Source organism: Papio anubis, chromosome 1 (genome assembly GCF_008728515.1).
Source record: "Papio anubis isolate 15944 chromosome 1, Panubis1.0, whole genome shotgun sequence".
NCBI classification, from domain to species: Eukaryota; Metazoa; Chordata; class Mammalia; order Primates; family Cercopithecidae; genus Papio; species Papio anubis.
The window spans coordinates 180,639,392-180,661,302 of record NC_044976.1 but is presented as its reverse complement, the minus strand read 5'-3'; the positions used below and the strand labels follow the sequence as shown (position 1 = coordinate 180,661,302).

The following is a 21,911-nucleotide window of genomic DNA, read 5'->3' as shown; positions in this document are numbered from 1 at the left end:
TGTGGTTATACAGTTATACTACTTACTAGAAAGTCTACAATTCCTCTGGTACTTTGAGATGCTGTATTTAGCATATATTAAATGTTCGTACACAGTGGGGTCATTTTCCAGATTTTATTTTCTGTTCATGTGACAATACCAATGAATTTTAATTATGGAGGCTTATGGTAGGGTTGAATTCTAACAGGACTACTCTTCCCCTCTCCCTCACCTCAAACCATTGTTCTTAATTTTTAGATTTTTCCTGGTGATTCTTGCTTGTTTGTTTTTACAAATGATTGTTTTTGTTTTGTTTTGTTTTGTTTTTGAGAGTTTTGCTCATGTCGCCCAGGCAGACGTGCAGTGGTGCAATCTCAGCTCACTGCAACCTCCGCCTCCCGGGTTCAAGTGATTCTCCTGCCTCAGCCTCCTGAGTAGCTGGGATTACAGGTGCCTGCCACCATGCCAGGCTAATTTTTTTTTTTTTTTTTGTATTTTTAGTAGAGACGGGATTTCGTCATGTTGCCCAGGCTGATCTCGAACTCTTGAGCTCAAGTGATCTGCCTGCCTCAGCCTCCCACAGTGCTGGGATTACAGGTGTGAGCCACAGCACCAGGCCACAAATGAACTTTATATGACACTTGTCTAACACAAGATAAAAAATATTTGATGATAGTTTTTATTGAGATTGCATTACACTTAGAAGATACAAAAAAATGGAATCTTCAGGATGGTAAGTCTTCCAGTTGAAAAACATGGTATCTCATTTCATTTATTCAAGTCTACTTTTGTTTCTTCCAGGTTGTTTTGTAGTTTTCCTCATATAAGGTTTGGCCTAGGTATTTTATTTTTGCTATAGTAAAATAAGGTTTTCTCTTTCATTAGACTTTGAATTGGGTTTCTCTGTGTATAATTTTAATTCTTGCTACTTTACTAAGTTTTCTTATAATTTTGGTAGTTTTTCTATTGACTCTTTGTAATTTTTAAGATTATATTATGTGTAAATAGACTTTACCTCTGTCATTTCAATTCTTATTCCTCTAGATTCTTTCTCTTGTCCAATTGCATTAGTTTAAACACAGTGTTAAATAGAGGAAGAGACAGTGTTTGTCTTGTCTTGTTCCTGAATTTTGTAGAAACACCTTTGGTTGTTTCCATTTGATAAGATGCTGGATTTGGGTTTTTGTCTGTTGGTTTCTTTTGTTTGTCTGTAATTCCTTATTTTATCTCCCTTTTCTTTCACTGAATCTATTTTGAAGTAATAGTCATTTACTCCCAATAAAGTCCCATAAGGCAATCAGTGAGCTTATTTTATTCTTCACATATTCCTTCCAACTCCTTCTGTTTTTTAATTGTATCACATGGAAATTGTCACATAGCTTCAACACACTACTTTTCATATTCTTGTGTGTTCTCCCTTGTAACTATAATTTAGTCAGGGACTTACTAATAAATCTGCATTTAATATTAAACAATTATTTTCTAATTGTTTGCTACTAAGTATAAAAGTAGAATTACTTTTGTATATCGACCTTGTATCTTACAACCTTGCTAAATTTTTTTGTAAGTTCTAACAGGTGTTTTATAGTTTCCTATAAAATTTTCTGTGTAAACAATGTCTATTTCATTGCAGATATTCCCTACCTCTTAATTCATTACAAGCATATTTTCCTTTACCTCACTGAGCATAGTTATACTGTATAAAATTGCTTTAAATTCCTTGCCTCAGAATCCTAATATCTGGGTCATCTCAGGGTTGGCATCATGTTGATTATTTTTTCCCTTGAGAATGGTTCACATCTTCCTGAGTCTTATTTGTTGAATAATTTTGGATCATAGCCCGGATACTGTGAATATTATGTTGTAAAGACTCTGCATTCTGTTATATTTCTCCAAGGAGTGTTGACAATTTTTTAGCAGACACTTTGTTTTAGCAGACAATTAACTTGATTTAGACTCAGAATGCCAACCATTGTGCCTGTGTTAGGTAGTGGTTCAGATCCCTGATCAGTTTGAAGTCATAGCAGTCAGCTGCTTTCAGTTTGTTCCATGTATGTGTGATTCAGAGGTCAGTCAGAGACTTGGGCTAGGTTATACATACGATTTGAGATTCTCTTTTTCTTCTTCTCTTCTTTCTGGGGTTTACTCTTATTTTCCAGAAGCGCTGGTTGTCCTGGTTCCTCTGGTTAGAAAGATGATGGGTTTTCTACCAGAATTTAAGCCATTCCGCACCAGTGTTGCTGCAAATGTGCTCTCCCTCAGGGTAAAGCCACAATAAACAAGGAACTTGCTCCAGCCTGGCCGCTTGCTTCAAATTTCGCTCCCCTCCAAAATATGCCTGCCTTTGTTCAGTCCTCAGAGTTCTCAGGTAACTTTTTGTTGTATTTATTTCCTAAGCGTTTATAGACGCTATTTGGCTTGACAGAATTCATTCTTTTATACCAGAAGCAGAACTCCTCTTAGTACAGGTTGAGTATCCCTTATCTGAAATGCTTGGGAGCAGAAGTGTTTCGGATTTTGGATATTTTCAGATTTTGGAATATTTGCATATATATAATGAGATGTCTTGGGGATGGGACCCAAGTCTAAATATGAAATTTATTTCTGTTTCATGTATACCTAGCCTGAAAGCAATTTTATACAATATACTTTAATAATTTCATCCATGAAACAAGGTTCCTGTACCTTGAACTGCTGGAAAGCAAAGGTGTCAGGTGTGGAATTTTCCACTTGTGGTGCCATGTCAGTGTTCAAAAAGTTTCAGATTTTGGAGTATTTTAGATTTTGTATTTTTGGATTAAGGATCCTCAACCTGTAGTTTAAAAAATGTTGAAAGTGTCAAGTTCAAGAGGCTGGAGGAAGTCCAGCCTCTGGAGCAGACCCAGCTGGGATTAGTTTTGATCCTAATAATCCTTCAACAGTGATTTCTCTACTCCCCTATAGCAAAGCCTACCTTTTCTGGGTTGAGGCTGACGGTAAGGCTCACTGTTTAATGATGAGTACTTCTCCAAAGGAGAATTTTCTGCCTCTTAGGTTCTGAGCCTCACTATGGCCACTGCTAGCCACCTGGAACTAGATGGAATCAGGACAGTGTCAGGTGTCACATCTCCCATCTATAAGCCCACAGGACTGTGCTCAGCAAGCATCCCAGTCTGCAAAGCAGGTGTAGAGTTGAGATGGCAACATCTCCTTAAATCTCCCATATATGAGATTGCCCTTCAGTCTGACAGTAAGATAACCACCTTACCTCCAGCAGGGAATATTGTGTCTACAAAAGCAAGGGAAAAGGGACTAAAAATGGAGGTCTGTTTCCTCATTCCTGGGAAATGCAATCACTGGATCCTGCCATGTTTTCTGCCTTTCGTGTAACTTTCACACTAAGTTGTAGTCTCTTTCAAATCCCATTTCTTTCATAAAGCCTTCTGTGATTGTCACTAATCTCATTTAAAAAATCTCTCCAAGAACTGAGTATTTGTGGACTATGTTATCCCCTGTTTTGTCCTCTAATAATTTCATATGTACGTGTCCTGTCTTCTCGCAGTCTGCAATAATTTTTAGGGCTGGATCCCATTTCTTGAACAATTTATCTACCTATCAGGGCCTAACATAGGACATATTATTAGAGTAGAATTGGTTTGAACTTGAAACCAGGAACACATTTTGACAGCTCAGAGCTCTGGGTTTGCAGTAGAAAAATTTCACAGCAGGTGGTCACAGAGCAATTTTATGAGTCAACGGCTCCAAGTTTGCAGTGCAGAATATTAGGAGTAAAGCTTTAAAAGAAATAAGTAAATGATGGACCTGTGTATCTGAAGATTTCAATTTAAGTAGAGGGGCTTAAAGTCAAGATGAGGATTATCAAGAAAGTAAACATGGCTATTTCAACAGCTTAGGGATTTAACCAAGTTAAATCCTGGGGCATGATCCTGGCATTTTAATTGAAATTAAAATTTAACATCAATGAAGTAAGAACACAGCACTGAATATGAGTGGCACTTTAGTCTCATCCTGTACACAAAATGTCAGCCTGACTTTTTCTCCCGGAAGTTTCTGTGAGACCAAAGAATTTTCTGAGCAGGGTGTCTCCAGATTAGCAACAAGTGTTACATTAATGTTATTCTGGTCACAAATGGTTTTTAGACATTCTGTGTCCATCAGTTTGTTTCCTGACCTAACAGGATATACTGTTTACATTGTCTTGCTGGGAGTGCTATCAGCCTTGTTATGTTCCATAGGCCTTTTCTCCTCTTGTGAATAATCCTCACTGATTTCTGCCTCCACTGAAGTCCTAGCACTTATCGTCCATGCTGCCTGCGGACTCATCAAGTCATAATATCTTGTCTTTGATGCCCACCTGGTTCAGCTCACTCACCTTATGCATGAGAAGGCCCAGAGTGCTGTAGTCAGTTTCCTAACGTCATGCAGTAATTTAATAGCAAAATTGTGATTAGAATCTGAGTCTTTACAGACTGTTCGGTATGCTTCCACCTCCATGGCACTGCTCACATTTACTATTATAAACATACAATAATAGAAATAATAATAACAAAATAATGTGTTATGTTTGTATAATGCTTTGTACCTCATTTTTTACATTATTCTTATTTTTTACTTCTATCAAGACAGTACTGATTTGGTTACAGGGCCAGTTCTTAAAATATTTGGTCCCTAGAATTGAGCTCTATTTACAAAAAAGTAGTTTTTAAAAAATGGACAAATTGTATTTGTGGTACACAACATGATGTTTTGAAACATGTCTACATTGTGGAAAGGCTAAATCATAAGCTCTGTTTTTGGGTGGGAGCACTTATTAGGATTTTCCATGGCCTGGACAGACTGTACTGACTCTGTCCTCCTTCCCTTGTTATGCCTCTGTGCTCACCAAGCAACCTTCTAAGGACTCATGTGGTCTTGCAGATACACTGATAGGAAGGAGGTAAGCTGACTGGAGAATTTCAGTGCATTACTTTGGGCCTCAGAAAGAATAACTCCCTGAGTAAATTAATAAACCAGCATTCTAGTTTCTCAGTCTCTGGAAACTTTGGCTTGTGTGAACTACCCCCTGAGATTGGTTAATTTGGAGGGGACGGACAGAACTGTGTTTTAGAAGCTGCCCAGCTGAGATCAGATCTTCACTGATGATGCCTCTGCTGGGCCATGACTGTGTTGTAGGTCCTGTCTTAGGAACTGCAAGTGGGCCAGCTAATCACAGCTTTATGATGAGCTACTTGATTTCTGGTTCTGTTTGGTACACCCCATTTTATGCAGAGCTAAGGCACTTTCACAGGCTGGGTTTGGTACTCACAAAGCTTGATTACAACATCAGCCCAAAAACAGCCCAAGAGGACCCCCGAGGCATTCCTAGACAGCTGTGAGACAAAGGGGATGCCTGACTTTTAATTCAGGTGAGGGCAGATTCCAGTTAGAAAAAAATCCTGAAGCCAATGAGACTTTGCTACCATTTATCAAAAAATCTCATTCTCCAGAAATCTCATTTTCACCTACATTTAGGAGAAACAGTAAGTGGGCCTGTTACTGTGCCATCAACTCAAACCACCCCAAAAGTCAGAGGCTTAAAACAACAATCATTTATTCTCAGGGACCAGCAGGTGAGCTGGGACAGCTTTCCTTCAGGCTACAGTGGCAGGGTAGCTCTTCTTCCTGTGTCTCTCCTGCTCCTCCTGGGACTGGTGGGCCAAGCTGGGCATGTTCTTTCCATGGTGGAGTCACAGGGGCAGGCAGGACAGCCCTAATGTGCAAGCACACTTCAAGCCCCTGCTTGCTTGTGTCTGCTGCATCCCATGGGCCAAAGCAAGTTACGTGGCTGAGCCCAGCTTCTAAGGGCAGGGATGGTTCCCTGCCTTCTTATGGGAGGAGCTGCCAGGTTACACAGCAAAGAGTGTGGACACAGGGAGGGCTGGAGGACTAAAGACATTAAGACAAGCAATCCCCAGGGCCAGCTGGCTATTTGGAATTCTTGGTGACAGATTTTTGTTATTCATAGTCCCTGGAAAAGGTTTCTCTATATGATGAGGTCCGTTTAAAAGAATGTGGTAACATTTTGGCAGTTCCTCAAAAGTTAAATGTAGAATTACCATATGATCCAGCAATTCCACTTCTGGGTATATCCCCAAAAGAATGGAAAGCGGGGACTCATATAGACACTAGGACATTAGTGTTCACCACAGCATTATTCACAATAGCCAAAAGGTGGAAACAACCCAAATGTTCATTGAAAGATGATTGGATGAGCAAAATGCGGTATATACATGCAATGGATTAGTATTCAGTCTTAAAAAGGAGGGAAATTCTGACACATGCTACAACATGAATGAACCTTGAAAACATGGTAAGTGAAATAAATCAGACACAAGAGATATGTGTGGGATGACAAATACTGCATGAATCCACTTAACATGAGGTATGTAGAGTAGTCAAATCCATAGAGACAGAAAGTGGAGTGGTGGTTACCAGGGGCTGGGGACAGGGGCAATGGAGTTATGGTTTAATAGGTACAGAGTTTCTGTTGGGGAAGATGGAAAAGTTCTATAGATGGAGGGTGGTGACGGTTGAACAATGTGAATGTACTTAATGCCACGGAATTGTGTCCTTTACAATGATTAAAAGGATGAGTTTTATGTTATGTATATTTTATGTTGGCTTGGTCAGCAGATCTTCGGAGAGACCTGGGGCATCAGATATGCAGACAGGGTGTGAAGATCCTGCCATCCACTCTGGTATGAAGGCCTCTGTGTCTCAAAGATGAGGAGAGAAGAAAGCTCAGGTCTGAAATATTTGGATTAAATATGCTTATTAAATTTTTATTTGCAGAATTAAATCCATTTGGCCGGGCTAGAAGCTTGCTCACTTTGTAGAAACTGACTCAAGCTTGTATATGAAAAGTTCTGGGAAATGGGAGGATTCAGGACCTGAGGAGGTAAAATGAGGGCAATTTGGGGGCTAATGAGACTGTGGTCTCTTTTCTCGCCTTTTGTTAAATGGGTAACATAACAGATGCATAGGGGAGGAAGGTGGACCCAGTAAAGCCAGCAAAGTAACGATGAAGCCAATATGAGTGCTTAATGATACCTGCAGAGCTTGTCTGGGAATACGCAAGGTTTTGATGACAGAGATGCCCAAACCTTCCTCTTACGATGGTTGGGCTATTAGTATATTTTCTGAGAAGAGAAAGCTAATGGGTACCTCAAAACCTACCAGCTTCTGGTGTAGAAGGAAGTAGGTTCACCTGTCTAAATATATGTGCTTTTCTTTTTTTTCCTTCCCAAATATGCTCTTCAGAAATATGTCAATGACACTAATATCTCAGTGTGGTGAAGGAGGAAGGAGGCGCTTGTCTTTAATCTTGACAACTGAAGAGGACTTCCTTTGTGCTAAGGTTCCATGCCTTTATTGTTTTCTCTTTTCTCCCTGTTTCTTCTGTCCCCTATCTCCCTGGACTTGCAAAGAGAGAGATTCTAAATGGCTACCTTTCTATGTGACAACATTTTTAGGGTATCCACCTGGGAGGACAGGGTTGGCACATGCTGAGGAAGCAGTACATGGTCTGATTAGTTGTACCTGCTTTTAGACCTGCCTTCTAGGACACAGCATGGGCTTGGGATGAGAATATCCTTTTTTTTTTAAGATGGTGTGTCACTCTGTCACCTGGGCTGGAGTGCAGTGATGCGATCTTGGCTCACTGTGATTTCTGCCTCCCAGATTCAAGTGATTTTCCTGCCTCAGCCTCCTGAGTAGCTGGGATTACAGGTGCCTACCACTACTCTCAGCTAATTTTTTGTATTTTTAGTAGAGAAGGGGTTTCACCATGTTGGCCAGGCTGGCCTTGAACTCCTGACCTTATGATTCGCCCGCCTCGGCCTCCCAAAGTGCTGGGATTACAGGTGTGAGCCACTCTCTTTCTCTGATGACTCATGTGATCTTTGCTTGAGAATTCTGGGTCTTGGCAAGTTGGGTACCACTAGGCTCTCTGAATGGACAGACCACCATTGTCTGCATTTCCTGGAGTTATGGAACTAAATGTTATTTCCTTGGCCTTGGCCTTTTCTTCAGACAAATACAGCCTCATGAAATTCTGGGTATAACTAGAGTCCCAAGAACCATAGGCCTGGGTGTCCAGCCGTGGTTCCTGAGGGCAGAGCAATAGAAATATTGCAGAACAGACCCAGCAGCAACCAAATCAGAGGCCCAAGGAGGGCAACTGACAAGGCTGCCTGTGGTCCTAGGTAATGGAAAGCGAAGGGACATTTGGTGAGTCATCACCAGAGCATCCACGGGGCTCGGGCAGAGACTGCTGGGAGCACTGCCTGCTGTTTTCCAGGACTCTGTAGTCCAGGACTATCCCTTCCTGATCAATGGCAATGCATTCCTGCTTGTTCTAGTCTGGTGCCAAAGATGAACTCTCCCACTTCCCCCTCCTCTTACTCTAAACATCCCACAGGGACAGAATAAAGAATGTTTCAGATCAGTTGTCCTCACAGTGGAGACCTGTCAGAGATCTGTCAGGAATGATGTGTAAACAGGGATGGGAAAATGAAAACTAGAAAAGCCTCAGGTGGGCTGTTAGGCAGGCATGAGGGCATCTGTGACAAAACAGTTCACAGCCTGTGATGGTTTTGGAAAACTATGGTTACTTTTTCTAAAATAATCAATATATGTGGGTTTTAAGGATTAAAATTTGCAGCCTTGCCTGAAACGTAGGGAGGTGGTACTCAGACTTCTGTGTAATTGCAGTGTTAGGAGGCTGCATAGGGAGTTATCTTCCCTATTTCCTTGTTTTCAGGCAAGACCAACCAAGGCACCTGACTCAGTTCCAGCCTATTTTAAAAAAATCTCCATTTAGAAAATTGCTTGGCTTGTTTTTGTAATAATGTTTATTGAATATTTTCTATGCACTACGTTCTTGACAGGCAGCATCTCTTTTAATCTTTGCAATCACCCTATGAGAAGGGTATTGCTATTATCCACATTATACAGACAAGAAGACTGAAGCCCAGAGAGGTTAAATCGCTTGCCCAAACCCACATGTTGTTTAGTTAGTGGCTGCTCTGGCAGTGAGCCTGGGCGTCTGATTCCAAAGCCTGAGCCTGGAGCACTGCTTGGGAGCCGTTCCTCAGGGTCTCACTTTGGTGTACCTTCTGCAGTTTTGTCTCAGGCCACCATAACAAAGTGCCACAGATTGGGTGGCTTAGACGACTGATATTTATTTTCTCACAATTCTGGAGACTAGATGTCTGAGATCAAGGTGCCGACAAGGTTGGTTGCCTGACTTTGCTGGCAAGCTGTTCTTAGACTTTCAGCCTCCACGGCTGTAAGAAATAAATTTCTGTTGTTTATAAGCCACCCAGAACATGGCACTTTGTTATAGCAGCCTGAACTGACTAAAGCAATAACCATTTATAGGTCCCCTGGAAGGGACATGGAGTGGAGAGGAGATACCAGTGTTGGAGCCCTGTCCCCATTCCTGTGGGCTTATGCTGGTCTGGGCCCTTAGATTTTATTCTCTCAGAGATTCTTATGAATTAGTAAATATGGTTTTTCTTTCCCATTATAGGGTGGTTGTCTTCCTTGCATAGAGGAGAGGGGATGGGTGTATATGATCTTGGCTGCTCCTAGACCTTAATTAGCCTGAGACTTTTCCAGGGTAACCCATCTGTTGAAGTCAGAGTATTCCATTTCAGAATTTTATCTCTTTCCAAGGTACAGCCAGAACCCTAGGAAGGGTTTGACTCTATTACAATATACTCAACTTGAAATTGTAACTAAAAATGATGGTGATGAATTGCAGACAGAGCAAGCAAGTGAGCGAGTGAGCATGCAGGAGTGAGCAAGCAGCATCTGTTGAATGGTGAACCCCAAGAGTTCAATTACCCCAGCTCTCGCTGCAGAAGGTAACCATGGAAACCTCATAATCCAAAGCATCACCAGTCTCCAAGCAAAATACACACACACACACACACACACACACACACGCATGCCTCAAGAGGGCAGTATGTATGTATGAGTATGGGCGCACGTGCCTGTGTTTCAGTTATGGTGTATGAGGGGTATGTTTGTGTGATACCTTGACAGTTTGTGTTGTGTGTATATCACATGGAATTAGTATGGGCGTTTGCTGCCATGCTTTCCAGTTCTGTTCTCAGAGGTGGTGAAAGAGTGCAGATTTGTCCCAGTGTTTGGGTGTTGCACTCAAAGATGGTTAGAACGTGGGAGAGGACGTGCAACTTCAGTTTAGTGGAGGGTAATGTGGTGGCAGGGTTTGGGCATATAAGAAGGCTTTTAACTTATTTTTTTCCCATGTCAGGTTTCTATTGCACAAAAGTGTACAGGATTGAATATTTTACCAGTTGGGAGGTATATTCCTGTGGAATAGGGCAACTCAGTATGGATCCATATCGAACTTCTCAAACAATCTAATGTGGATGTAAATCCAGGTTTGGGGGTATTATTTTTACAAAGCAGTGTCTTTTTTCAGGGTATGTGCTGGTCTTTTTGTATTTTTTTTTCTTTCTAGCTTTCTGCTTTAAACCTCATCCTTTTTTCCTTAAGCTTGGGGCTAGCTGCCTATTGCATGAGGGATATGTGAATGTTGCACTTGGGGAGGGAGTGGTAGGGACAACTCATGAACGTCTGCTAATGAAATATGTCACTCAGTATGTGCACAATATCAAGAAGACTGTGTGTCACTTGGCAGATCTTTGAGTGTAAGGCAGCTCCATCTGGATTAAGAATTATTTGTTGAAGGAGGGTAGCTGTATGAAGACTGGGGCTTCAGACAGGCATTCCTAGGTTTCTGAGTGATGAATGGGGGGCCACACACCATGCGAAACCTGGCCCTGTGTTAGAGGCTGTCTCATCTTAATGGTAGCTCTGTGCACACAAGTATAAGGGCTATGTGTATATGTGTTTACCAGCTCTGTTCCTCCCGCTTTGTGTGATGTATGAATGAAAGAGAATTCATTAGGAGGCATTGGGAAGAAACCCTGTCTTTCGAATTCTTGCCTTTCATTCACATTTATAGCTGAGGGTTTTTAAACTATAGAGGTCTTATTTGTCCATCAAAAGATAATTACCAAAAGAATATTTTCTTTTTTGTTTTTAAAGGAAGCTGCTTCCTGGATGACAGAAATCCACATTGGCATCTCCCAGCAGGGGCTTGAAACACTGCCCACATGGCCCATGTGCCTCTGGTAGCACCATCCCAGCCTCCGTCTGCTCCCAGGAAGAAAGGGCCAGGCTAAAAGGCTGGGAGACATTGGATGATAGGCAGTTGCTTGTAGCTCTGACACCATGAAAGGAACTCCTAGTACTGGATGCATAAAGTTACCTTCTGAGCTTGCCCGAAGGGCACCAGGGCAACCCCAGAGATGGGCTGAAGAGAATCACCCACTTGGCATTGATCACTTTCCCCATTCCTGCTGCTGCCCATCCTCATGTCCTTCAGGAGCTGGGTTTTCCACCCAGAATGTCTGAAAGATACCCTTGCTCTTGGCCCCCCGCCTCCTCAAAACAGTCCAGGGAGGAGGAGGTCTCCTTCCCTCCCTCCACTGTAGTACAGGGGGAGGCTCCCACCCGGGCTTCCTCCCGTGTGCTCCTTCCAGGGCATGTCTTGAGTCTTTAACAAGCAATGATTCAGAAACCTGTGGCTTTAGTTTATTTACACTTTCATTCAACTACTTTTTAAGTTCATTCCAAATGGTAGATTCTGGAGATATGGCAATGAAGAAGGTGCTCTTTTTGCCCTTAGTGAGCTCACACATTAGTCAAAGTGCCAACAAATAAAAAGGCAGTTATAGTACTATACAGTGAGATAAGATCCAATAGGGGTTAACCCAGGACGCTATGGGAGCTTCTAAGAGGGGCACTAGCCCTGTTTTGGGGAGCAGGGAGGTTTATTAGAAAAGCTGATGTCTAATCAGTAACCTAAAGGATGAAGGGGAATTATCTGGGTAAAGGGAGGTGATGGGATGCTTTCCAACAAGGGGGAATGAAGTATTTGTTAGAAACATAACTGCTTCACAGGTGAAGCCTCATGGCAAATGGTATTTATGAGAGATAAAAAACGAGGGGTTCAGGGGGAGAGAGAGAGAGAGATGGAGAAGTATAGGAAGCAAACAAACACGCAGAGAGAGGAAGAGACAGAGACAGCTGGGCAGAGAGGAAAAGCTGGATGGTCGGGAGATGGCGAGACAGAGAGAGGACCACAGAATCATGCATTGTTAGGGCCAGAGGGAACCAGAGCAGACATCCACAAGCCCCTCATTTTAAAGATAAGAAAACAGAGGCAAAGAAAGGCTAAATAATTCTCCAGAGTCCCAAAGGTGTTTAGTTGGAATGCTGAGTGAGGAAACTAGATCTCCAGCTTCCAGTGGGTTGGAGAGAAAGGAGACAGAGGGAGACACGTGGAGAGAGAGTGGAGTCAGAGATGGAGGGAAGAAAGCTAGGTAAAAGCACAGTTGGCTAAGGTTCACTGGCGTCTCACTGTCAGGATTATGGTGCGGAGTGAAAGCAAGGAAAGTTTAGATGACATCTCAGCTGGGTTTCTTTCTTTTCCTTTCCCCTCTATCTTTTCATCTTCCTCGCTTTCTCTTTCTCTTTCCAACCACATCTTGCCTACAACTAGATGTCAGGGAACTGGTTGCCATGGCTACTAAATGGCATTCATGCAAGCTGAATTATTAAACCAGGGTCTTTTCTTTGAAGCCCTGGTCCCAGTATGAAGTCCCATTAGGGGGCGTCATGTGGGGCATAGGTCGGGCCAGGGTGCTTTCTTGTGGGTCTGACTGAAAACTGAGAGGACAGGGAGTGTGTCTCGGGCACTGGGCTCTTTGCGTTGCTAGATGTATAGAGGTTTGGGGGTGGGGGGAGGTGCACCAGCGCCGTTGGAGGGATGGAGGGAGACAGGCCCTGTGTGCTGCTGAGAAGAATTCCTGTATCCCAGCCTAGTTCCCCTACCTCCTCTGACTAGAGCAGCAGCCACAACTCATTCAAATGGGACAAGAACCAAAACCAATATTTTTATTATGTCTGAAAGGACACCATATTGTTCTAAATAGTTGTTACTTGTAGCCAGGGAAGAAAGAAATAACATGGCAGTTATGTCCCAGGGGGCCATACTTAGGTGTCTGGCATTGAGCCCCGTATATGGATAGGAAAAGGGAATGGGTTGGGGGATCATCTTATTGGTGAGCAACCTATGCTCCCAATTGTATGAATGGGTTGTCAGAGACAGTCTTGTTTGTGGGTACAATTGTTGTTTGTTTTGATGGTGGAGAGGAGTGGGTATGGACGCTCTGCTCTTTAGGAGATTCCAAGCCAGGAAAACCATCAGCCGTCTGGTATCCTAGCTCTTTAAACTTTTTCATTAAAAAAAAGAAACCCACACATTGTAGAGTGAATGCTCCTGCTACGGGCTGAGGGGAGAAGGCCTGGGTGGCTGGTGACTGCACTGTGTGTGTGTGTGTGTGTGTGTGTGTGTGTGTATGTTGGGGTAGTGGTGGGGACATGAAGAGTATATTTTGGGGTTCATGGAGTCATTCTCCTTTCCCCTGAGCTCCAACAGATTCTGAGGTAATTTCTTAAAGTGGGGAAAATCTCTTCCTCTCCTTCCCCATGTTGTGCTTCTGACCTGGGGGTTCGAATCCTAGGGCCAGGCTCTTCTCAAGGGTTCAAGAGAGGCCCCCACTGCATTCTTATGCTTGAACAGAAAAACCAAACAAACAACCTTTTGATATGGGAAACCAGACCTCCAAGACTGTTCTAAAAATCTGGCAGCCTCTGAAAAACTGAGGTGTGCCCTGATTTTTTCCTAATGCCCTGCCAGAACATTGTTTTTTTCTTTTTAACATCAGGTTAAAGCCCAGGTTTTGAAAGTCTGATTCATAGACTCAATTCTTTTCAGGTTGGTGAGAATTTTCGGGACTTACCTGGCCCTGGGGCCAACATCCTGGCTCCTCACAGCATGAACCTTTCAAGCAGACCTTCTGGGGGTAAATTGGGAACTAGCCAAGGAGGATACATAGCCACTCCTTTTCCTGCCACAGCTAAGAGGAAAGGTGAGAGGAGCTGTTGGCATGGTGGCTATTTATTTCCCTTTAGTGCACGTTTTCACTGTGTGCCAGGCTCTGCCCTCAGCCATGGAAACTCACGGCCAAGTAGAAGGGCCAGCTGTCGTCATTCAGCCCTGATCATCCTCAAGTGAGGCCTTCTGAGGATTTGACCCACCTGGGTCAAGGCTAAGCCGAAGCAATAAGAGTGGAGAGAAAGAGAACTCTCCTCTTTCTCTCCCTCCTCCTTTCCTGCGGCTCCCTTCTCTTGTCCCTTCCAATCCCACTGCCTCCTCTTCTCTCTTTTTCTGGAGCCCCTCTCTTCTCTGACTCTGAGCTCCCGGAGGAGAGGAGGCAGTTGTTTATAAAGCCACCTGCCAAAACCTCCCTAGGGACCCTACTGGGAGGTGTGCAGATGGGTGGGTGGGACGGAAAGTCATCACCTGCAGGGTTGTGGGAGACATTTCTATTAATTTGAGGGAAAGGTATGCAGAGAGCCAGAGACATGGGGGAGAGAATACCCTAGAGGGATTCAGGTCTTGGAAGCCTTGGAAACACCAGTTTGACTCAGTTTTGGGGCTGTTGATTTTTTGTGCTCAACTGCCCACAGGAAACAGGGTCTCCGTTAGAGCCCTCAGCTAGCCCCCGGAGACCTTCAGAGAGCCTCTGGATCAGTCCACAGGCAGTGAACAGGCTCTGCATCAGGCTGGGGCTTCCCGTGGGAAGCGTCTCGCTCAGGGTCTGGTCCCCCACACCCCTCCTTCCCCCTTAACTTGATCCTTGAAGCCCCCAGTTCGCTTGTTTCTTTTTAGATGTAATTATGCTTTCCCTCTCCCTGCCCAGCAAGGCCAGCGGCCAGGACCCTGGTGAAGTCCAGAGTGGGAGCCCAGGAAGGGGCCATCCCACCCACAAACGAGAATCGGATACTCCAGTGGAAAGCGCCCGCGGAAGTTTCAGGTTACTGAACTTTTCCACAGAAATCCTGACCCAAATTTCTTGGCCTCAGGCGGTTTACAACACAAACCCCCGCCTAAATGAAGCCTCGCGGCGCCCCCCGCCGTCCCCAGCCCCGGGTGTACGCGCGCTCACGCCGGCGTTCCCCTCCCACCCTCGCGCCGCTCCCTCGCCGCCTCGCGCGTGCCGCCCGTGTCTGGACAGCGATTTCTTCTGCTGTTTGGATACAGCTCTCTTCTCTCCTTCTTTGTTAGTCCCTGGTCTGCCGTCTCTGGAGGGGGCATGTATGCGAGTTCTCTTTCTGATTGCCAGAAATTTCTTTTCCACTGTGTGAGGAGACAGATTTTTTTTTAATTGTCTCTCTTCTCTTTTATGAATTTTGTTCTCTGTTTCTGGCCCTCACCTCCGCCTGCCTTCCTTCCCCATTCTTTCTGTGGATTCCTCCTTCTTCCCCCTTCAATTTCACCATCTCTCCTCCCCCGTCTTCGCCCTCCCACCCCCACCCCTTTCCTCTTTTAAAATAATTCAGTGATGTCTCGGGAATACTAGCACACCCTCTTCATTCAGCTGAACGCGGGACTCTACATTAATTCAAGGTAAGCCCTGGGTTTTTACTGCCGGAGATGTGTCTGTCTTGCGCCCCGCATCCACTGCCTGCGGGTCTGCGCTGCATTCCCCGGTGGCGCCACCGGTCTGGCCCCGGCGCTGCTACCTGTTGGGGGGATGCATGGACCTTGGAGATCCGTACTTGGCCCTAACCTTCTCGGAATCTCTGCACGCGCTGTCCGTTCCTTTGCAACTTCCGTGAGAATTGTCCTGGCGTGGGAAAGCCCGCTCGCCCTTTGGCGCTTAGGGTGTGCATGTTGCGCCCCTTGCCGCGGCGCTCAGGGCAGCATCCCGCTGGAGGATGCAGGGTTCTCACCGCGTGAGGGGGGCTCACGCGGAGCCAGGCTCCGAACAGGGAGCGGGCGCCAGCCGCTGGGTTTTTGCAAGCCTTGGGGCCTCTGGCCGCCCTTCCATGCCTCCGGGCGCGGACGGCTCAGCAGGTCCTCGGCATCGGGAAGTTTGTGCGGGGATCGCTGGAGGGAAGGGCGCGCGGCCCAGGGGCTGAGCTTGCAGCGAAGTTTCTGTGAAGGAAGCTGCATGTGCCTTTGGAAGCGACTCGGGACTGCTGTAGGGTGGGCTGGGTGTCTTATGGAGTTGCAGGTCAGAGCGAGTGTTGTGGGTCCTTTCCTGGGACAGGACTGGGAATTGGGGCTCGAGGTAGGGGATGAAAGAGAACAGAGGAAGTCAGGCTGCGTAGGGTGACTTGCTTTTTGATTGGGCTTGAGTCTCCTTGTGCGAGGGTGGTTTTCCCAGGGATGGAACATCCAGTTTTCTGTGCTATTTTGCTTTGTGCCCATGTCCTGGAGAGAATGATGGGGGACACTAACCCACCGACGTCTCCCTTGAGATCGCGGCTTCCTCCTTGCGCAGGGGTCTGAGGTCACTTGCTGCAATCGTGTCTGTGAGTCTGGCTGCTCCGAGCAGGTGATTCAGGCTGTGGGTGCGTGCCGAGATCTAGGGGCTTATGCCAAGATCTGGTTCACCGTGTTGGAACATCGGTTCGTACTTACTCTTGGCTGAGAATCACACCGTGCCATAGAAACCTCATCCTCAGAGGAAAGACTGGGAGTCAGGATAGCTTAATTCACAGAGCAGACTGAACCCAGAGAAGTGTATTCATGCAAGGAAAGAGTGTTTCTGATGCTTAAATAAGAGTATTACTTTATCTCCACTGAGGTCAGAACCAGAGGAAAAGGGGCTTTCTCTCCTGGGGTTGGGAAAAAACTTCCCGTTTGCAATTCCAAGATAAATTACTAATGGGAAAATATAGAACTTCCCCTGCAAATACATGGGTCTCGTAGGATGGTGCAGCGATTTCTACCATCTAAGATAAGATGACCGTTTCTTGTTGTTTGATTCCATTCTACTGTTCTCTCACATGCTGTTTCTGACCAGCTAAGAAGCTTTTTACTGCTTTGTAGTATAGTGTAATCATATCATTTAGGATTGACTGCATAGGGTGCAGATTGTCCAAGCTGGGACATTTCTGAGAGTGGACAGAGATGTTGGTAATAATTACACATGGCCAGTGAAGACTCCCATACAGCTAGAGATAAATGATTAACCTAAGAGTGACTGTATTTATGCTAGGTTAGAGGTAGGGATAATTCAAAAGGCAACATGCGTTGGTTTCATATCATTTGGATCTTGCCTCATTCTTCCTGACTCAGATTTCTAATGGACTTTATTTCAGTTCCCTCTGAAAATCCAGCTCTCAAATACAAATCTCTTTCCTGTGATGAACGCCTTTTTCTCCAATTACATGAGTCCCTCTGAAATGCCCATTCCTGGAGTAGAGCTTCATGCTGTAACTCTGCAGGGATGACAAATTGACAGTGATTTACATGGAGTTATTTCTATTCCTCTGTCTTCTTGATTGTATTTACGAGTCTGGGGCTCCCAGGGAGCTGTCCTTCTGCCAGGAATTGTGAGTGTTGTGTTGATGGTAGCATGATATACAGTGATCCACACAGTCACATGGTTGAGCTATTGGATCATCGCTGTTCCAGCTCCTCCACTCCTTGAAGGCTAGGATGTGTGTGTTGGGTGTGAGAAGAAGGAAGAGGAAAAAAATCCTACATGTCTGGATTTCAAACTGAGAAACTCATGTTCAAGAAGCATCCTATTGTGGAGAAATGTCTGTTTTTTACTTCCTTGCTTGTGTGAGGGAGTGATGAGGATTCTTACGGATGTGTCAGTCACACCTCCATCCCCCTTGCAGCCTATAAATCTGCCAGACAGCTAAGTCCCCGCAGGGCCTCAAAAAGTGCAGTTACCATTGATTGACTGCTTATTGCTATATTTTCTAAATATTATACCAAGCAGCTTCCAGACATTTTCATAATTAATTGTTAACCAATCCTATTAAGTAGGTATCTCCATTTTATAGATGAGGATACTGATGTTCAGAAAAGTTAACTAACTTTCTGAAGTTCACCCAGCTAGTAAGAGGCAGAGCTGGGATTTGAACCCAGGCTAGCTGACTCCCGGCACACAAGGTTGACCCTTTGTGCTGTAGTTGATGGCATCTGACTCACGGAGTTAGTCCCAGCTGCTCAGCCTGGGGAGTGATGGCTGGTTCCAGAGTGGGGTAGATTGGCCAGTCTGCTTGGTCATCCTGCCTGGTCCTTAACTCGTGTTGCCTCTGTTTTTTCTGTCAGCAGTGTCCTTCCTGGTGTCCGTCTTAGTGCATTTTGCTTTGCCATAAAGGAATACCTGAGGCTGGATAATTTATATATAAAAAAGAGGTTTATTTGGGTTACGGCTCTGCAGGCTGTACAAGAAGCATGGTGCCAACATCTGCTTCTGGTGAAGGCTTCAGGAAGCTTTCACTCTTGGTGGAAAGGGAAGGGGAGCTGGTGTGTGCAGATCACATGATGAGAGAGAAGCAAGAGAGAGAGGAGGGAGGCGCCAGGCTCTTTCTAACAATCAGATCTTGTGGCAATTAATAGAAAGAGAATGGATTCATTACCTTGAGGATGGTGCCAAGCCGTTCATAAGGAATCTGCTCCCATGACCCAAACACCTCTCACTAGGTCCCCACCTCCAACACTGGGGGTCACATTTCGGCACGAAATTTGGAAGGGATGAACAACCAAACTTTGTGTGTCTTCCACTTTTTGCCTGGCAACCTAGATCTTACCAGAGGGATCCTACCTCTGGATCCCAGTCCAGTGTGCTCACCAATCCTACCTGGGGTGGTGGAATTGTCTAATGGAAAGGCAGAGCACATGTCACCATCTGATTTTCAGGGTTTGTCTGTACCTTAGTTATTGATGCCTGCTTCTCTCAGGATCATAGTTAGGTGAATCCAGTTGTCTGAGAGGCTGACCATGGCCTAGATTGGAAAGGGCCTTCCCATGCCTTGGCTTCCCCAGAAGTAGTTCTGTAGACTAATAGGGGAACCAGACCATCCCTAGTTGATAGCGTGTTGGTTGGGTCCCTCAGATCCTCTCTATCATAAAGGCAAAAATAGAGGCTTATGTGGATAATTCTAGATATTGTCATTCCCACTTACCCTGCAGCACAATAATTTACCAGACCAAGAACAGCATGGCTGGGGGGAAAGAGGCAGGATGATGATTGGGTCAGGGTGGGGAGTTAAAGAGTACTGTGTGGGAGACTTCATTTCTACCCAACTCAGCCTCTCTAAGAAACCATGTCACCTTGCGCAAGTCACTAACCTAGTTGGGCCTCATTTAACTTGTCTGAAAATGAAGGTTGGGAAGATGCCTTGCAGATATTTTCTAGCTTCAGCAGTCCCGCAGTTCAGGGTGGCTTTCTGCTCTGTGCTCTGTAAGTCTGAGGCAGAGCCACGCCTTTTCTCTTCCCCTCTATTGGCAGAGTGTAGGCGGGACAGATGGGGCTGATGGACAGGAGTTAGATGGAGGGCCATGGAAGAAACCTTCTGGGTGGAGCAGCAACTGCCCTTGGTCTCCTGTAGGCAGGCCTCAGCCCAGTTCTGGTCTGAAAAAATTGGGTAGCTCAGCTGGTCAGGGATGAGTAGTTGAGATGCTGGCATATGTTACTTTGCATCCCCAACAAGTGAGGGAGAACTGGGAAAAGCAGGAAATACAATACTATACTAACAACCATCTACAATATGCCCTGAATGATTATCTGAGCAGTGGGGGAAAGGGGTGGGAGTGAGAGGTAGGACAGTGGGAGAAGGAGAGACATGGTCTTTGTCCTCCTGGTGCTGACAGTGTGGGGAGAGCCTAGAACTAGGCCATTGGACCAAGTATACATGTTACAAACTATAAAGCCATTCAGAACCAAAAACCCCTTGCAAAACTATTTTTACAAATGGTTGTAACAAATGGTTACAGTTGTTTATATGCAAATCAAGTACCTTCTGGCAGAAGCAAAGATGTGTGGTACCTTTCTCATTGTAACCTGGAAAACTGGTGTTATGAATGTCATCCTCATCCCTGACATGAGGATTCAAGAAGGTTCTATTGTCTGCAATACATGCATGGACTTGGGGGAAGTGCACTGAATGAGGTTCTAGAATGGGGCTCCTCCAAGGACAGGCCTTCCCATTTATGTTCATGTAGTATTGCTTTGGAAGATTCAGTCTGAATCACAGGGCCTTTGTAACTATGTGGACGGCAGTTGAAAAATAAAATTTCCTCCATAAACACTAGTCTGGGATTGGGGTGAAGGGAGAATGCTCTAGATTCTCAGTATAGGATTAGTAGTGACAGCAGCAGCTGAATGGGGCTGAGGGAGGGCACAGCCCCTGGGAGCACCAGGATGAAGGTGTGATGCTGTCTTGGGTACAGCTGCCTATGGCACGGGAGTGCATCCATCCCTGTGAGTTTTCATATAATTTCTAACCTGGGTAAAAAAAATCTAGGGCTGCACTTATGGACACACCTCTTATTGATGAAAATATCACTGTAGTTGCAAAAATGCAACTTGATATCAAAGTAGTTCTCTGTGCCTTGCTGTCTTGCAGAGGGTATCTTGTATATGCTTCTCTTAAGTGTCTTTTGGGGTTTCTTCCCCTTTCTCATGAACTAAATGTGTACATGTGCTTTTCCCAGAAGGAATGAGAAAATAAAGATGAAAATGACATGCATGGTTCTTTCTCTTAAGTGATTGGTTTCTAGCTCTAAGTTCAGTACTTTAAGAAAGTATTTCTTTTATCAAATTATATATTCTCTGACTCTGGCATAGTGGATCTGGTCTTGTTCCAATCCATACTAGCTATATGACCATGAGAAAAGCACTTAAACCTGCTGGGTCTCCACTTATTAATACACAGGCACAGAACTCTGTCTTTCAGAGAAGGGGACTTGGAGCCAATGGTCACTTGAGGCCCCTTCCCATGTTAAAATCATTGACTGTCATATGATTCTGTATCCTTTCCCTTCTCTCTCTTCTTCTACTATCTGTCTCCCCCTCTTACCCTTGACTAGTCATACAATAGGATTTTTTTTTTGTTTGCTATATTTACTGAATAGGAATTTTATTCTTTGTTCTTAATTTAAATAGCTATGAGGAACATTTTACATTTCTGCTTCTGAAAAGAATGTAAATTGAGTTACTCTTGACTTACTTGGTCCTTGATTGATGTTTTCTTGAAAGTAATGATCCTAAATACAAAAAAGTTCCACCCTTTCCTTAGTGAGGGGATTCATAATAACAGGTGAACACACATCCAACTTCCACCTTCTTTTGTTGTTGGATCTCAGAATCTGGGTTAATGAGCTGTTCAGTGCTGAAGTCTAAGAGTCCTAGGTTCATCCAGGCAAGGAAAGCCAGCTTTCCAACCTCAGAACCTGAGCCCTGGTCCAGGGCGGCTCCCATGGTGACTGGAGAGGAAGGAACCTGGGCTTGGGGGGCAAAGCCGCTGGTGTGAGCTCAGTTCTGTCACTGGGTAAACAATCACTTCAGTTCTCTCTGCTTTCCCCTTCCTTTCTTCTACTCTCCTTTCCCCCTTCCCTCTTTCTGAAAATGTGTCCTGAGTGCCTGTTCGGGGCTAGGCACTGACTTGGACACTGGGAATACAGCAATGAACAGGACAGCCAAATATCCTACTGTTTTGAAATTTATATTCTATTGTAGGAAGAGAGAAACCATACATAGATAAGTAGATTGTTAAAAAAAAATCAGACCATAATAGAATAGCATTCAGATAATTAATAGAGGGTGATGTGGCAGTGACAGGGTCACACTTTAGATTGCAACATCAGGGAAGGCTTCTGAGGAGGTGATATTTAAGCTGAAGATCAGAATGGTAAAAATGAAATAGGATCTATATCACCGATTCTCTATGGCTATTTTGAGGAATAAGTTAAATTG

At 44.6% G+C, this 21,911-nt stretch overlaps 1 protein-coding gene and 1 long non-coding RNA gene across 12 annotated transcripts in view; both read left to right on the top strand.

Moving 5' to 3' along the window:
• The first annotated feature begins 509 nt into the window (after positions 1 to 509).
• LOC108583059 lies at positions 510 to 14,760 on the top strand. Its single transcript, XR_004179683.1, has 5 exons — positions 510 to 712; positions 6,649 to 6,763; positions 7,279 to 7,375; positions 9,697 to 9,887; positions 11,101 to 14,760. It is a non-coding gene; the product is annotated as an uncharacterized LOC108583059 (long non-coding RNA).
• Positions 14,761 to 15,169: 409 nt separating this feature from the next.
• Positions 15,170 to 21,911, top strand: part of CACNA1E (calcium voltage-gated channel subunit alpha1 E) — a 498,649-nt gene continuing 491,907 nt past the window's right edge. For 10 of the 11 annotated variants that reach the window (XM_017951640.3, XM_021929889.2, XM_021929885.2 and 7 more), the window contains exon 1: positions 15,170 to 15,592. The gene's annotated coding sequence lies outside the window, so the exon portion shown is untranslated. The remainder of the gene's footprint in view (positions 15,593 to 21,911) is intronic. The other variant, XM_021929865.2, reaches the window with a different exon arrangement.